This window comes from Gopherus evgoodei, unplaced genomic scaffold (assembly GCF_007399415.2).
Source record: "Gopherus evgoodei ecotype Sinaloan lineage unplaced genomic scaffold, rGopEvg1_v1.p scaffold_74_arrow_ctg1, whole genome shotgun sequence".
Classification (NCBI taxonomy): Eukaryota; Metazoa; Chordata; order Testudines; family Testudinidae; genus Gopherus; species Gopherus evgoodei.
This window is the reverse complement of record NW_022060095.1, coordinates 22,060-40,035: the sequence shown is the minus strand read 5'-3', so window position 1 is coordinate 40,035 and position 17,976 is coordinate 22,060.

Sequence of the window (17,976 nt, the reverse complement as noted above, 5' to 3'; positions counted from 1 at the left end):
TCTGCCAAGGCACTGGGGAGCAGCCGTTTCTGCGAGGGCGGGGCGCTGAGTTCCCTCCCCAGCTGTGCCAGGGGACTGGGAAGCGGCCATTCAGGCGGGGGCGGGGCACTGGGTTTCCCTCCCAGCTCTGTGAGGGGACTGGACAGCTGTCGTTTCTGCTGGGATGGGGCGCTGGGTTCCCTTCCCAGCTCTGCATTGGGACTGGGGAGTGGCTGTTTCAGGGGGCGGGGTGCTGCCTTGCATCCCCAGTTCTGCCAGGGGACTGGGGAGCGGCCGTTCCTTCGGGTTTGGTGTGATGCCTCCCACCCCAGCTCTGTGAGGGGACCGGGGAGATGCGGTAAGAGCAGGGGCGGGGTGCTGGCTTCACTCCCCAGCTCTGAGAGGGGCCTGAAGAGACACGGTTGAAGCGGGGGTGGGGGGCTGGGATCCCTCCCCAACTCTGGGAGGGGAGTGGGGAGTGGTGGTTCCAGCGGGGGCGGGGCGCTGGCTTCCCTCCCCAGCTCTATGAGGGAAGCTAGTGCCCCGCCCCCGCAGGAAAGACAACGTCCCAGTCCCCTCACAGAGCTGGGAGGGGAACCCAGCTCCCCCCCCCCCGCAGGAACGGCCGCTCCCCACTCCCTTCGCAGAGCTCGGAAGGGAATCGAGCGCCCCACCCCCACAGGAACGACAGATGCCCAGTCCCCTCGCAGTTCAAGTGGGGGCGGGGCACAGGGTCCCCTCCCCGACTCTGCGAAGGGAGTAGGCAGCGGCCGTTCCAGAGGGGGCGGGGCGCTGCCTTCCTTTCCCAGCTCTGCCAGGGAACTGGGGAGCGACCGTTCCTTCGGGGTTGGGTGCTGCCTCCCCTTCTCAGCTTTCAGAGGGGATTAGGGAGCGGCCGTTCCTGCGGTGGCGGGGCCCTGGATTCCCTCCCCACATCTGCAAGAGGACTTTGGAGCGGCCGATCCAGCGGGGGCTGGGCGCTGGGTTCCCTCCCCAACTCTGGCAGGGTACTGGGGAGCAGACATTCCTGCGGGGGAGGTGCTTTGGGTTCCCTCCCCACCTCTATGAGGGAACTGGACAGCGGCCGTTCCAGCGGGGGAAAGGTTCCCTTCCCGGCTCTGCGAGGGGACTGGGGAGCGGCTGTTCCTGTGGGGGCGGGGCATTGGGTATCTTCCCCAGCTCTGCCAGGGGCCTGAGGAGTGGCCGTTCCTGCAGAGTCTTAGCGCTGCCTGCCCTCCCCACCTCTGCTAGGGGAATGTGTGTCCACTATTCCAGCAGGGGCGGGATGCTGCTTTCCCTCCCCACCTATGCAAGGGGGCTGGGGAGCGGCTGTTCCTGCGGGGGCGGGGCGCTGTGTTCTCTCCCCAATTCTGCGAGGGGACTATGGGGTCGCCATTCCAGCGTGGGCGGGCTGCTGCTTTCCCTCCCCAGCTCTGCAAGGGGAATGGGCAGTGGCTGTTCCAGCGGGGGCGGGGCACTAGGTATCCTCCCCAGCTCTGCGAGGGGACTGAGGATCAGCCGTTCCTGCTGGGGGGGGCAGGGCGCTGGCTTCCCTCCCCAGCTCTGGGAGGGGCCTGGGGATAGGCCATTCCTGTGGGGGTGGGGCACTGGGTCCCTTCCCACCTCTGCCAGGGGACTAGAGAGCAGCCATTCAAGCTGGGGCAGGGCGCTGACTTCCCTCCCCAGCTCTGCAGTGGGACTGGGGAGCAGCTGTTTGTCTGGGAGTGGGGCGCTGGGTTCCCTCTCCAGCTCTGTGAGGGGCCTGGGGAGTTGCGCTTGCAGCGGGGGCAGGGCGCTGCCTTCCCTACAAAGCTCTGGGACGGGAGCAGGGAGTGGCGGTTCTAGCGGGGGCAGGGCGCTGTCTTCCCTCCCCAGTTCTGGGAGGGGCCTTAGGGAGTGGCGTTTCAAGCGGGGGATGCGCCTGGGGAATGGCGGTTCAAGAGGGGGCAGGGTGCTGGCTTCCCTCCCAAGCTCTGGGAGGGGCCTGGGCAGTGGCGGTCCCGGGGGGAGGGGCACAGGCTTCCCACCCCAGCTCTGGGAGGGGCCTGGGCAGTGGCGGTTCGAGCAGAGGAGGGGCACTGGCTTCTCTCCTCAGCTCTGGGAAGGGCCTGGGGAGTGATGGGTTGAATGGGGGCAGGGCGCTGGCTTCCATCCCCACCTCTAGAACGGCCCTGGGGAGTGGAGACTCCAGCGGGGGCAGGGCTGTGACGTTATGAGTGTACTATAATATCTAATTGAAAGGTGACAGGGCCAGAAAGAGTTAATTAACTCACCTCACGAACTAACCTGACCCATGGGTGAACATTACGGACTGGTTAGGAAGACCTGTAAATGAATAGAGCTTTGAAACGCAAGTCTGCATTGTCAGAGGTAGAAGGGCAGATGTTTGCTCAGGTCTTGTGATCTAAGCAAACAGGTCTTGTCTATTGCTGTAGTTTTAATTCAAAGATCAAAAAAGGAATATTAGCATTTATGATGATACCAAGTGAAATAGTATTATTGTCTATGTGTCTCTTTGAAGGTTGTGGTAACCTGTATCTGAACTGTTTAATGGATAAATGACTCTGTGCTAATTGGCAGGATGTTTGGAAGAAGGAGTTAAGCCTATTGATTTCTCAGGCCGAAAGGCTGCTGGAAATGTATAAGAAGCCTGGGACACGATCCTTCTCATCTCAGATCCGCTTTGGGTTTTAAGAGGGGGAAACCTTAAGCCATAAGGATTGAGCTCCCCAGTCATTGACTGGAGCCAACCTGAATATGGAAATTGGGCTGTAACCTGCAGACAATTTCTAAAAGGACTCTTGGCAACTACAAGCTCACCTCTGCTATGTATCTGAACCTCAAGAATTGAAATCAAGTCTGTCTGTATATTGATATTTTAACCAACACTCTCCCTTTATTTTTTTAATAAATTTTAGCTTAGTTAATAACAATTGGCTATAGCGTGTATTTTGGGTAAGATCTAAGTTATAATTGAACTTGGGTATGTGGCTGATCCTTTGGGATCGGAAGAACCTTTTCTTTTATATGATGAAGTAAGATTTTCAGGAATCACCATCATATCTGACAGGTGTGTCTGGACGGAGGCCTGAGGCAAGGCACTTTAAGGGAACTGTGTGGTTTAAACTTTTAAGTAACCAGTGAGGTACTATAGAAGCTGTTTTGTGCTGGTTGGTAAATCTGAGTATTGGAATAACCACCAGCATTTGGGGTTTGGCTGCCCTGTTTTGTCTGCACTTCACCCTGATTGAGTGACTTCAGCTGGCTCCCATGGGCAGCATTGTTACACGGCCGCTCCCCAGTCCCCTCGCAGAGCTGAGGAGGGAACCCAGGGACCCGCCTCTGCTAGAACGGCCGCTGCCCAGTAACCTTGCAGAGCTGGTGAGGGAACCCAGCGCCTCGCCCCCGCAGGAATGGCAGCTCCCCAGTCCCCTCACAGAGCTGGGGAGGGAACGTAGCGCCCTGCCCCCACTGAAATGGCCACTCCTCAGTCCCCTCGCAGACCCGGGGAGGGAAGGCAGCGCCCCGCCCCCGCAGGAACGCGCTCCCCAGTCCCCGTGTAGAGTGGGGGAGAGAACCTAGTGCCCTGCACCTGCTGGAACGGCTGTTCCCCAGTCCCCTCCGAGAGGTGGAGAGGGAAGGGAGCGCCCCGCCCCCGCAGGATCGTCCGCTCCTCAATCCTCTCGCAGAAGTGGGGAGGGAACCCAGCACCCGCCCCCGCTGGAACGGCCGCTCTCCAGTCCCCTCCCAGAGCTGGGGATGGAAGGCAGCTCTGCACGCCCGCAGGAACGGCTGCTGGCCAGTCCCCTCGCAGAGCTGAGGAGGGAAGGAAGCTCCGCACGCCCGCAGGAACGACCGATCCCCAGTCACCTTGCAGAACCGGGGAGGGAAGACGGTGTCCCGCCCCCGCAGGAACGTACGCTGCCCACTACCCCCGCAGAGCCGGGGAGGGACGGCAGCACCTCGCTCCCACAGGAATGGACACTGCCCAGTCCCCTTGCAGAGCCAGGGAGGGAAGGCAGCGCTTTGCCCTAGCAGAAACATCTGCACCCCAGTCCACTCGCAGAGCTGGAGAGGGGAGGCAGCGCCCCGCCAACGCAGGAATGGCCTCTCCACAGTCCCCTTGCAGAGCTGGGACAAGAACCCAGGGCCCTACCCCCGCTGGAACGGCAGCTCCCTAGACCCCTCGCAGAGCTGGGGAGGGAAGGCAGTGCCCCACCCTCACAGGAACAGCCGCTCCACACTCCCATCGCAGAGCTGAGAAGGGAACCCAGTGCCCCGCCCCCGCAGGAATGGCCGCTCCCCAGTCCCCTCGCAGAGCTGGGGAGGGAATCGAGTGCCCCGCCCCCGCTGGAACAGCTGCTCCCCAATCCCTTTGCAGAGCTGGCGTGGGAAGGCAGCACCCTGCCCCCGCTGGAACAGTCGCTGCCCATACCCCTCACAGAGCTGGGAAGGGAGCCCATCGCCCCACCCCCGCAGGAACGACCACTGCCCAGTCCCCTCTTAGAGCCAGGGAGGGAAGGCAGTGCCCCACCCCCACAGGAATGAATGTTCCCCAGTCCCCTCGCAGAGCTGGGGAGGGGAGGCAGCGCCCTGCCCCCACTTGAACGTCCGCTCCTCTCAAAGTTAGGCCACGGCTACACTCACACTTTACAGCGCTGCAACTTTCGCGCTCAGGGGTGTGAAAAAACACCCCCCTGAGTGCTGCAAGTTACAGCGCTGTAAAGCGTCAGTGTAATCAGGGCAGCAGCATTGGGAGCGTGGCTCCCAGCGCTGCACGCTACACCCGTAAAGGATGTGATTTACATGCAGCCGCTGGGAGAGCTGTCTCCCAGCGCTGCCGCTCCGACTACACTCACACTTCAAAGCGCTGCCCCGACAGCACTCCCGCAGCACTGCCAGGGCAGCGCTTTGAAATTCCAAATGTAGCCATAACCTCAGACTCAGGACTCACAGGGTACGGCTACACTTGAAATTTCAAAGCGCTGCAAGTAAACCACATCCTCTACGGGTGTAGCTTGCAGCGCTGGTAGCCGCGCTCCCAGCACTGCGGCATTGATTACACTGAGGCTTTACAGCGCTATATCTTGCAGCGCTCAGACGGGTGTTTTTTCATACCCCTGAGCGTGGAAGTTGCAGCGCTGTAAAGTGCCAGTGTAGCCAAGGCCACAGTTTGTCAGACCACTCTGTTTTGTTACCCAAAGTGTGTTGCAGCTGCGATTGTGCAGATTCCACTCACTCAGACCACGGGGACAGGAACCCCTTGGTTGGTCTATCCCTGGACAGAGACAGCACCCAAACTCAAACACTCCACAAGAGGACGGATAGACATAGAGACAGGACAGTTCTCAGTCCGGACACAACACAGAAATAATTACCTGACCAGATTCCTGATGTCAGATCCCGGGATCCCTACCAGAACAGAGTGGGAACCAACAGGTTCGATGGCGTAGACCTCACTGTGGTTGTGCGCCTTTCCGCTCTAGTGGAGGACCGCTCAGGCCAAATGCCCAGGTGTTGGCTGCCGCAGTCATCCTACAAAAAGGGTCAGGAATCACACAGCCCCAGTGAAGACGGTTGCCATCTCGGTGGAACCTCCAAATTGTCAAAGTTAGAATCAGGTCTCACAATTTGTCAGACCACTCTGTTTTATTAGCGCAGCGCTCCGCCAATAACACCCAGATAATGTGAGTGCCCATGCAAGACCCAAACAGTCTTATTTATACAGATAAAAGAGCAGGAATTAGACAAAGAGACAAAGAAAGCAAAACAGTAAAATTCACCTGGGGCACGGCATACATATCCTACTTCCTTACTAACTCTTATCGATCTAAGGCTAATACTTCACCAATTTCCCTTAAACAGTGCAATTGTTCTATGTTACTGTCTGTATTCCTGACACCTGGATTGCAGCATTCCAATAGTTTTGCTTAAAGGTACAGACAGCATTTCTTTAATCCTTCCTATTTTCACAATGTAATTCATTCTACTTTCACACAATCAAATGAGGGAGTCCCATCTTCTGTGTGATCTGCAACTGTCTGGGCCAGAGTGGGGTGGAGCTAAGGAGAGAGCAGGATCCCACAAAGAGTCAGGGAGCAGAGCAGCACAGGTATAGTGCCAGAAACTGCTACATGTAGGAATTTGCAACCTGTAGCAGTTACTGATACCTGAGGGATATTTTGGAGCATGAGTTTTCGTGGGTGAATGCATTTAACGAAGTGGGTATTCACCCACAAAAGCTCATGCTCCAAAATGTTTGTTAGTCTATAAGGTGCCACAAGATTCTTTGCTGCTTTTACAGATCCAGACTAATATGGCTACCCCTCTGATACCTGATACCTGAGGTTGTTCTTATTTGCTGACTTGTCCTAATTTGCTAAAACTTGACAGTGGTTTCTCTAGCAAAGACCAGTCCCTGTCCCCTTGGTCCAGACATTCGCATTCACATCAGGCTTCAAGTTGAGAATCATTTCCCATTCCTGCTCTGTGGGAGACTTTTAAATGTGCTCTCTGTGCAACTGCACATGGCTAAGCAAAGAGAACAAACCCCAAATCCTCCCCAGTGCTTTGGGAGCCAGGTTTGCTGTGGGAAATCTTCAAGCCTGGGCATTGTGATTATTGACCAGTTCATCGTGATTATTTATTCTTTGGTATTGAAGCCTTATTATACTCACAGCTGAGTGGTTAAGGTGTTAGAATTGATACATCCAATAGTATTCCCCTCTGTAGGTTGGAATCCTGCTCACAACCTCTCACTCAGGCAATACCTTTATACAAACTGATGATCTCAATTCTCTCCCCACCCCAAGTAAATCCTGTTCTGCTCCTTTCATAGAGATGCCTGGGACACCACCTCACACTGTGTTCCTGAGGTGTCAGGCAAACTCTCAGCAGCTGAAGTCTCTGCCACTCACCTGGTGCCCCATAGATCAGCCATAGCCCTGGTTCTGCTCCTCTCTTTAGAGCATGAAAGGAGCCGAGTTAGTGAATGCATGGGTGCTATGAGGCTGCAGAACCAACAGGGGGAAAAAAAAAGTTGCTATGCACCCACTGGCAGCCAGCTCTGCCCCTGCTTTGGGCCTTGTGGACAAGCTCCTGCCAGGACCGGCGCTAGGGTTTTGAGTGCCCTAGGCGGACAGCAATTTCGCCACCCCGTGCGCTGGTCCAGCGGCTCTGGTGGAGCTGCCGCAGGTGTGCCTGCGGAGGGTCCGGTGCTCCGCAGCTCCGGTGGAGCTGTCGCAGTGGTGCCTGCGGAGGGTCCGGTGCTCCGCGGCTCCGGTGGAGCTGCCGCAGTGGTGCCTGCGAGAGGTCCACCGGAGCCGCGCGAGGAGCTGACTGTCTGCAGGCACGACTGCAGGAGCTCCACGGGAGCTGCCTGCCACCCCTCCGGACACCCTGGGCTGCTGGCTGCCACGGCGGCGCCCTGACCCAGGGGACACCCTGGACTTCCGGCTGCCGCAGCGGCGCCCTGACCCAGGGTCAGTGCGCCTCCGCAGCAGCCGGCAGCTCGGGGTTTCCCTGGGCCAGGGGACACCCACCCCTGGGCTGCCAACTGCCGTGGCGGCGCCCTGACCCAGGGGACCCCCTGGGCTGCCAGCTACCGCGGCAGCGCCCTGACCCAGGGGACACCCTGGACTTCGGGCTGCCCTGGAGGTGCCCTGACCCAGGGGACACCCTGGACTGCCGGCTGCTGCTGGCAGCTCAGACTCCCTCTCTGTCCCAGCAGCAGCGGCTGCTCAACCATTTAAAAAAAATTTGGGGGCGCTTTTTGGTGCCCTCAAATCTCAGCGCCCTAGGCAACCGCCTAGTCTGCCTAAAAGGTTGCACCAGCCCTGGCTCCTGCTCTTCCCATTCAGCACCTCCCCCTGCCAGTGATCAGCTGTTCAGTGGGGTGCAGGAAGAGGAGGGAGAGGAATGGAGCAGGAAGATGCAGGGCAGGAAGGGGTGGGACTTGGGGGAAGGGTTGGAGTGGGGAAGGGCAGAAAGGGGGGGATTAGTCCCAGGTCCTGCACCCCTCTAGGGCCAGCCCTGAAGGGAAGCACTGACTATTACAGTGCCAATAAAACTGACCAGCATTGCTGAGGAGACTGAAGATCAGCTCTCCTCAGTCTCTTCTCTCCCACAAGGTGAGCCAGAGACTGCTCTCTCCTGGCTCTCACTCTAGCAGCTGGACACTAAGGAGCCATTTCCCCACAGGAAGTGCATTGAGTGCCCCTGTGGTGCTGGGGGGGCTGGTGCTGCTGCTGCCTGTGGGGCTGGCAGGGGGGTTGATGTCTGCACAGACTCTCAGCTCCCAGGTTGGAGGGGGCAGTTGAGACCTTACCAGACTGGCTCAGTGAAGATGGGGGGTTGACAGACCAATACAGACTTTCTCCAGAGCCCAGAGCAGCATTCACCCACGCAGCCAGGCAATGGGCATTTACCACAGCATGGAGCCAAGGGGGAGGTGTCAGCTGCTGTTTCAGCTCCTTGAGGACAGGCCCTGTCAGCCAACAGACACTTCTTACTCACCACAGCTAAGGTCGTCTGGTTCCTCTCATGGGAGAAGTATGGAGCAGCCATTTGTTTTCCTGTTTGTGCTCCTCTGTGATGTGAAAATCGGGGAGGGGAGGTAGAAGCCCCACTTCCCTTCCTAAATGACGTCCAGTGCGGGAAGCCAGGATAACAAGGTGGGGCAGCAAGTGGTGGCCAGACTCTTACTGTCAGGGTCTAGTCTAGCTCATGGTCCATCTCAACTTCCTCCCCGCAGCACTGGCCCCCAGTTCCCTTCTGCCACCAGGTCAACCCGGGAACTAAGGCAGGAATGGTGTGAGAAAGCAAGTCAAGCTGAGCAAGGCAGGCAAAAGTGAGTCTTGTCTTCGTGGGCCATTCACAATGACATCCTTTTTGTGTTCCATGGCCATGGTTGACAAAAAGTTCCCAGACAAAGAAGCAGCAGGCCAAAAAAGCAGTATACAGGTACCAAAGTAGCTCAGTTGGGCAAGCATTAGTGTGAAAATCTAAAGGTCCCTGGTTCAATCCCTGGCTTTAGCTGCCCTTGTATCTTTCTTTGTGTGGAGTTGGCTTGTTTTCTGGGAGCGCAGCAGCACCTTTACCTGAGGTGAATCCCTGATTTTGAGATCCCCAGCAAGACAATGGAGCATGGACTTCTGCCCCAGCTGGCCCCCCTGACCTTTTAAAATCAGAGATGGGAGCTGTATTTCCCATGTGACTTATTGGTTGACCCAATGTGGTGGGAAGAGAGTGAGGCAGGGTGGCCCTCGGAGATGGTGCCAGAGGGGGCAGGGACTGGGGACAAAAGATCCTCTCCACAGCTGAGCGAGGGCAGTACTGGGGAAGGGGCATCTGTAAAAGTGTCCACGTGGAAGGTGGCAGGGATTGGAGGGCCCAGGAGGAGATTGTAGGGTGTTCAGTGACTTGGAGAAGCTGGACTTGGACATGGTGTGCATTCTGGAAATGCACATTCACAGCTTTAGGGTGGCTTGATGGGTAGAGGGTGATTGGAGGAAGGGCCTGTCTTTCTGGCCCTCCTGGCCAGGGAAGAATGATGAGGTTGGAGTCTTGTTCTTCACATTTGCAGTGCTCCATGGCACTTGTTACTGCTAGATTAGTGTTTATGGTCACCAGTTAAGGTGTGAAAGAAACTGGCTCCCTTCCTCTGGACTACACAGTGTTTGGTGTAGGGGGTGGATTTTAATTGTGTCAGATGGCCTGAGGACCGCTGGTCCCATTTTCCCAACTGTCAGAGGAAACTCTTCTATGATGACCACTCCCTGGTGCAGGTTTGTAGTGAGGTCAGTTTAGAGGACATGTCTCTCCGTAGTGGAACCAGTGGAGGGCAGGAGGTAGCCTCCAATTCCTCTGATCTGAGCTCACACCAGACACAGATGCGGTACACCTTTCTGCACGGATAGGCCAGGAGTCACACTGATTTATGTGAAAGAGAGCATGTCGACAGCCCAGTTGCCACCCTCTTCCTCTTGCCCAGGTTTAATAGTCATGGATAGGCAGGAGGGAGGAAGAGCCCCAGGCTGGACCCCAGTACACCTCTCCTCCTCTGGGCATCTGGAGCAGAGGCAGCTGGTGCTGACAGCTTCAAGGGAAGGCTTAAAAGCCACAGAGCAATTGAGGGTGGGGCAAGAGGAGGGGACGATTTCCCCCAAGAGGCTCTTTCCCAGCTGCTGAGAAGCGCAGAAGTACCCGGTGTTTGCTCTTGCGGTGAAAGGGGTTAATACATTTAGGCGGCCTGGCTAGCTCAGCTGGCAGCACCTCTGGCTCTTACTCTGAAGGCTGAAGTTACAATTCCCTGTCTGGGTGCTTGGGGCTCCTCTTCAACAATACAACACTGTCAAACCTTAGTCCCAGATTTGGACCTTAGCGTCCAAAATATGGGGGTTAGCATGAAAACCTCCAAGCTTAGTTACCAGCTTGGACCTAGTACTTGCTGCCACCACCCAAAAAATTAGAGTGTTTTGGGGCACTCTGGTTCCCCTCAAAAACCTTCCCTGGGGACCCCAAGACCCAAATCCCTTGAGTCTCATAACAAAGGGAAATAATCCTTTTTCCCTTCCCCCCTCCAGGTGCTCCTAGAGAGATACACAGACACAAGCTCTGTGAATCCAAACAGAGTGACTCCCGCTCTCCGTTCCCAGTCCTGGAAACAAAAGCACTTTCCTCTTCACCCAGAGGGAATGCAAAATCAGGCTAGCAAATCCAACACACACAGATCTCCCCCTGATTTCTTCCTCCCACCAATTCCCTGGTGAGTACAGACTCAATTTCCCTGAAATTTCCCAGTAAAGAAAACTTTAACAGGTTTTAAAAAAGAAAGCTTTATATAAAAAAGAAAGAAAAATACATACAAATGGTCTCTCTGTATTAAGGTGACAATACAGGGTTAATTGCTTCAAAGAAATATGAATAAACAGCCTTATTCAAAAGAATACAAATTAAAGCACTCCAGCACTTATAGTCATGCAAATACCAAAGAAAAGAAACCATATAACTTACTATCTGATCTCTTTGTCCTTACACTTAGAAACAGAAGATTAGAAAGCAGAAACTACTTCTCCAAAGCTCAGAGAAAGCAGGCAGACAGACAACAAAGACTCAGACACAACCTTCCCTCCACCCAAAGTTGAAAAAATCCGGTTTCCTGATTGGTCCTCTGGTCAGGTGCTTTAAGGTGAAAGAGACATTAACCCTTAGCTATCTGTTTATGACACGCCCCCCAAATTGCAGACAGTGGGGAAGCTCACTGGAGGCGATTTCCTTGTAGAACTTTAAAATAAACAGATTACTACAACACATGCACCTTTACATATACCACTAAGTATATAACTAACAGACTTGTACATTTTAAGAACACTTTTTAACTACTGAATTCTGGGAAACTCTGACGGGAGAGTGCATCAGCTACTTTGTTAGAAGCTCCTGTGATGTGCTGAATTTGAAAATCAAAATCTTGGAGAGCTAAACTCCAACGAAGAAGTTTCTTGTTGTTCCCCTTGGCAGTATGAAGCCACTTTAGTGCAGCATGGTCAGTTTGTAATTGGAACCGCCGCTGGCAGCACCTCTGGCTCTTACTCTGAAGGCTGAAGTTACAATTCCCTGTCTTGGTGCTTGGGGCTCCTCTTCAACAATACAACACACAATCTGCTTAAGCTCCCATCCAGTAATCCGGGGAAACTAGCCCTGGCCACTGGGTGTCTCTAAGAGGTGATACTTTCCCCACTCACACGCACTGAGTGTAGAAAAGAAACTTTAAGAAAAAGGAGGAAAATCACCTTGTATTAACTTGGGAAAACACCACAATGAGGATTCATAACACAACACTATGAGCAAAAAACTCACCCACAGCCCTCAGGGCAGTGGCCTTTTGCCTCCGGCTCTTAAATCCAGACACCAAAAGCTCTGTGGATGTGCCCCTCCCTCCACTGCACCTCACCCACAGCTGCTGCTCTGGGTCACTGAAAACCCAGAGTTCACCTCTTACCTCCTGGGGGGAAAACCACTTTCTCCCTCCACTGTCTGGCCACATTGCCGGTCACTTGCCGTTCCACCCTGTCTCTGCTCTGCTGCCCCTCTCTGCTCTGAGTCATCTTGTGGTCCCTCCAGGAGCGGAACAGGCTCCTAAAAGTAGTGGCCACCAGAGCCCGAACAGTAGCTCCATCCCTTCCACTGGAGGCCACGCCCCTGCACCACCCCTTCCCCCCAAGGCCCTGCTCCTGTGCGGCCTCTTCCCCCCAAGACCCCACCTCCTGCTCACTGCTCTCCGCCCCCTCCCCCCTCACTCGCCCTTATGGTCATTACAAAGTGGCAAGGCAGAGCTCTCCCATTTTTAAAAGTTCTGGGGTGTTGTTCCCCCCTGTTCAGGCACCACTGGGGCCCTGCACTTCATGCAACTCTCCCTGATTTCAGCTGTTAGTGAGGGAGCCTCAGTGCTAGTGCAGACTGGGCAGTTTGTTGGATGAGAGACACTGTCCCAAAGCAGGACTAATGCTTAGACCTGGTGATCAGTGATTTCAGATCTGCTGGTCTGCAGCAAGACTCTACAGTGAGTCTTACTCAGCTCTGTTATTACACAGGGAAGAACAAAAGGGTGAAATGGTGCCTGGAAGCCTTAAGAAGAATCCATCCCACCAAGTATAACGCTTGTCGCTACCTGCTCTCAACCTCATTGAGAATGTTTTGGGGTGACTCCTTGCCTTTATTAACCTAGGGAGAATAGCAATTAACAGGTGCTCCAGTGGCACAATTGGTTAGCAAGCAGTACTTATAGTGCAGTGCTGAGAGGAGCTATTCTGAGGTTGTGAGTTAAAACCTCACCCAGAGCACTGGTTTTCATTAACCAAATGGCATCACCCCCTCATTTGGCCCTGTGGAATGTACAATTCCAGCCCAGGGGACACTGAGGCAAGGGAGAAGTTAAAAATGCCCCCTTCACTTATTAGCTCCTCTCCAGAGGGCAGGTCAGAATCTACAATCCTTTCTCCCCCACCAGCCCCTTTGCCAGGATCCCTCCAGCAGAGCCTGGAGTCCTGCCCATGGCATCTGTACTATTGACAAAACGCTCAAATCCCGCCTGGTGCGGGGAGCCAGGTTTGCACTTCAAATTCTGTCGTTCGTACATTTCCAGGCCGGGGAATGTCCCACAACAGCATTTAATGGGAAGCTGCCTGCAGAACAGTTACACTGCACAGAGCTGCTATGGAGGAAGGGTGGGAATTCGTAACATTTTGAGGATTGTTTGGGAAATTAGCCTTTTTTTGTGAGGTTAATAACTATCTCCTCAACTTTATTTACTCAACTTAAAAATGGGTGTCACCTGATTTTTGCATCTCCCTGTGAAAATATAACTGGCACGTGTTGTTTTCTACAGGGGGTCATGATGTTAAAGTTGGGGAATTCAGTCTCTGTACTTCTGGGGGAGTGTAGCTTTTTTAAACTGCCTCACAGCCAGGCACACTGGGCTGTTAGCTGCACCCACTGTCCTTGCCAGGGGCCCTTGCTGAACCCTGGGCGGCTGCACTGCCGTGCTGGGATTACTCTGCAGAGGGAGAAGCTGCTGGGGAGCAATGTAGAGCAGGTGTAGAAAGGAGACGGGGTCACTATTCACATTCTGAACTGCACAATTTTCCAAATTTGGGAATAGATTCATAGATTCATCCTCCAGCAAGTACCTCCGTGCCCCACGCTGCAGAGGAAGGCTAATGCCTGAGAACAATTCTAAGGGGAAGGTGAATGCAGAGCTATGACACTGGAGATGCCCAGACCTCCAATGGGGGCAGCGTGGCAATTAATAATCAGAAGATCATTTGTGAAATTAGCCGTCACTGACACGATTTGTCTCTGTTCCTATTTTACGCTATGGTGTTAGTTAGAGGAATCAGTACAGATTTTTTACTATATTAATTAAACACTTAATTTTATGTAACCAAGCCAAAAACTTAGTGTCACTTATTTTTTCTCTGTCCTGGCAAGAATGAATTGAATTTTGTGACTTTATGGAAAGTGCAGCGAGATTAAATGTGGGGAATTCAGTCTCTGTGTTTGTGAGCTGATGTTTTCCTCTCACAGGTCAGTGCCTGCATTGAAATACCAAGAGAAATCTAAGGGCTGGTGTATGCCAGGCACTTAACTGGCAGAGCGACGTCTCTCAGGGTGTGATCTCCCCTGCAACCCATAGAGTTAGGGTGACCTAAGCCCTGGTTAGATAGTGCTAAAGAAAAGAAAGAACTGTTCTGTCAACGTAGCTATTACAGGGATGGGAAAACCCCTCCAGTCACTGTCTGCTCCAGAGAGCTATAGCAGTGCCACAGCAGTGTTTTAAGTGTAGATAGAGTGAAACTAGATTTGGTGCCAGTTCACACTGTGGATACTCAGGCACTAAGAGTGCAATAACAACAACATTGTGAGGATTTGAACCTGTACCAAGAAACCACAATCGATTTGTGGGCCATTACCTTAACCACTTGGCCACAACTACTTAACATACATTTGTTTCACTACATGATGATTCTGTTCTCACTGAATTGTCATTCCCATTGTTTGCTCAGACCAGCTTCCCCAGCACACTCATGGCTGCGCATCAGTGTAAGTGTGTCCTTGGCTGAACAGCGAGAATTCCTGCCCATTTCCCTTCCGGCTGGAGCAGGATGAGAGTGTGTTTGTGTGAACGACATTGCTGTAGAATGTTGTTCATTCCCCACTCTGACAATTCAGACAATCTCTTTCCTAGTCAAATCTCCGGCATATCGTTCCAATAGCAGGGGGCAGGATTTCTCTGGGGCACTGAAATATTTCCGGGGGCTGGTGCATGAACTCAGCCTTGCATTCCATCCTTGATATTACATGGACAAACAACAGCAGCAGAAAGAAAGAGCCGAGCCAATATCTCCCTGTCAGGGATGCAGGTGCCACGTCTCCTCCGTCTGCCCATTGCCACTGCAGGAGAGAAGGGTTCACTGGAATCGAGTGCCCTGGCTCAGACCAGAGACACAGGGAGGATTTGCTGTTCATGGATCTGTGCAAAGGAAATTGTGTCTCTGTGTGAAATTGAGGTGAGAAATGTAAAGTCCACATGGTGGCCCAGTGCCTTAAGGAATGTGGGTGAAGGACTCAGGCTGGGGAATGATTTAATAGGGGTTTGTTTCAATTTATTGCCCTGATTAAAAACTATGGCTAAAATGCAGCCATGTTGTTAGTACTTGTACCAGTGGATGTTAAGTCCATTGCCTTCACCAAGAGCAGCTGATTATTTTATCAAGGTACAAATTTCTTGTCAAGGCCTAGAACACAGAGAAAACAATACACTGATGATAAGAAGAAGTCCATAAAAAGATTTTGCAGCCACCATGGGCGTAACTATGAAGTGTCGTGTTTCACTTTTTATATCTCACGCCACCTCCTTTCCCTTTCGCCTTGTAGTTGACCAAGGGCAAAGCTGAACATCTCTTCAGATACCAGGGAGTGTTTATGTCCATCCCTGCTAGCTGCACAGGGGTTTGATGTTGCTGCTTTCAGTCCTCTGGCTCTGCCAGGATAAGGAACAATTCAGGCTGTCACTGAACTGAAGAAGGAAGATCAGTTTTTGACAGGGAGAGGGACGCCTCCTCTTAAACGTGTTTGTCTGGCTGGAAGTCCTGGTTCCCAGGTCTTGCCCATGGGGCTTCAGCAGTTTAGGGACCAGTTCAATCCCTTGGCCCCACCTGCTGCCCCCAGGCGCTCCCCTCCAGGGGCCCTGGCAGTGCAGTATCTGCCTGCTCGCTTCAGTGGCTGCTGGCCCCTCCCCATGGCAGGGCGGGGCAAAGCTGTGCCTCTACGCGCTGCCCCCACTCCAAGCCCCTGCAGCCAATGGGACACTGTGGGGGTGATGCCTGGGGGCAGCAGCATGCGGAGGCCCCCCAGCCTGCCCCGCCTTGGAGCCCCAGGTAAGCGCCACACCCCTGACTCCCTCCCAGAGCCTGCACCCCCTTCCTCCACACACCCCCTCCCACCCGCTCCAATCTCCATCCCAGAGCCTGCCCCCCGTCTCTCCTCCTATTCCCCCTCCCCCTGTCCCAGCCCAGAGCCTGCACCCAGCACCCAAACTCCCTCCCAGAGACCAGCCTCTCACCCCTTCTGCACCCAAACTCCCCCCAGAGTCTGCACCCCTCTTGCATCCCAATCCCCAGCCCCAGCCCAGGGTCTGAACCCTAGACCTCCTCCCCCCACTCAAACTCCCTCCTAGAGCCTTATGCAGGTGAGAGCCAGAGTTTTGAGGGTTGGGTTCTGAGTGGTATGAGTGACATTATTGGCCCACTGGGAGGATTGGAGGACTGGCACTGGCCCTAAGGTAAATTGAGGTTGAGACCCTGCTTTAAGGGATTGGAGCAATGCTGGAGAGACTGACGGGCACGGAGCTGGGGAGCTGTGTGTGCTCCAAGGAGAGTTGTTGTTGTGCTCTGGTGACACAGAGCGGGGGTGGGGAGTTTGTAAGCTGTGGTGTTTGCATACAGAGAAAGTTTAGTAACCCCTAGGTTAAAAACTGTTCCTGCTCTGAGCTATACATGAGACTCTTGGTTGCGAGTATAGATCAGTGGGCGAATGTTTCCCTGCAGGATAATAGGTTCCTAGTTCCAATCCAAGTGATTCCCTTGACAAACATTTTTAAATGAAAATGGATTTCCAGACCCATCTCCAGTATGTTCAGGAGTTCGCTGAATGGGGATGGTTGAAATGAATTTAAACACTCAGCATTTTCCTGTGCAAATGTATAAAGACCTAGCAGAGCTGTCCAGCAGCTGAAATCAGTTCCAGTCCTTGGCGTCTCCGTATCTGAGGAATGTGGGACACCTTTGTGGTGATGACAGGTGAAAAAATGCTGGATTCAATGAAAGATGAGACCATAGGAGGGGAAAGTGAATGGCAGCACCACACGGGGTCATAATACTGAGACACGAGGCTTCACTGTCACCACTCCTGTGTTTTCCGTCATTTATATCCTAAGGGACACACACTCCCCCTCCCCCACACACTGTCACACACAACCTTCTCCCCTTGAGCCAATCCAACCCTCCCCCTCTCCCACACACACCCATGGGACACAGCCTCTTGGTGACTCACCCAGATGGGGCTTGTCTCTGCATCTCCCCAACAGGGGAGCAGAGAGCCGAAAGGGCCACAGGAGACCAATGGAGCTAGGCAGGAATAGAAAAGACTTCCCCTCCCTTCCCTTCTCTTCTCTTGAGTCCAGTTAATCTCACCCATGGGTCATTCCTGCCCCGGGTGGGCTCAAAGCACCAACCTTCCCCTCAGCAACGGAAGGTGGGAACCAGCTCTATCACACAGAAGGAGGCTCCCCACCTCTGCTGCTGCCATTCAGCAGCCATTAATATGGATTTGTTTTAGTTAGTGCAACCCCCTCAACCCCTAATCCAGCCATGAATCAAGGAGGCAAGACCCTCAGCTGGGAACCAGAGGGGTAATGGGTTAGTGTTCGGGACTTATAGTAGCCGTGCTGAGCGGAGTGATGCTGAAGTTGTGAATTCAAATCTCCCCTAAAACACTAGCTTTCTTTAAGCAAATGGGTTCTGCCAATCAGTTTGCCCTACAGAAAATACAATTGCAGCTCAGAAGACACTGAGGTCCCCTTGCTTTAAAGAGAGCAGGGCAGATTCCACAGATCTACCAGGCTCTGCTCTCTGCCAGCCACCAAGGTCAGGCAGAGCCCAGAGCACTGCCCCTGACTCCCCCTCAGTCTTTGCTCCCCAAACCACATGTATGCTCACCCTCTTCGCTGTGAGACTCAAACCCTGCCTGACTTTCTATATGTTGATGTGGTTTTCGTCTGTCGTGTTGATGTGCATGTGGGTCCTGTGTGATTTTGGGGGATGCCTGGCATAGTTTTGTGTGCATTGGGGTGTGTATGATTTTTGCATACAAATATTTTTTTCTTAGTATTCTTTTGATATGTGGGTTTTGTGCTTTCTTTTTGTGGGCTTTTACTGTGTT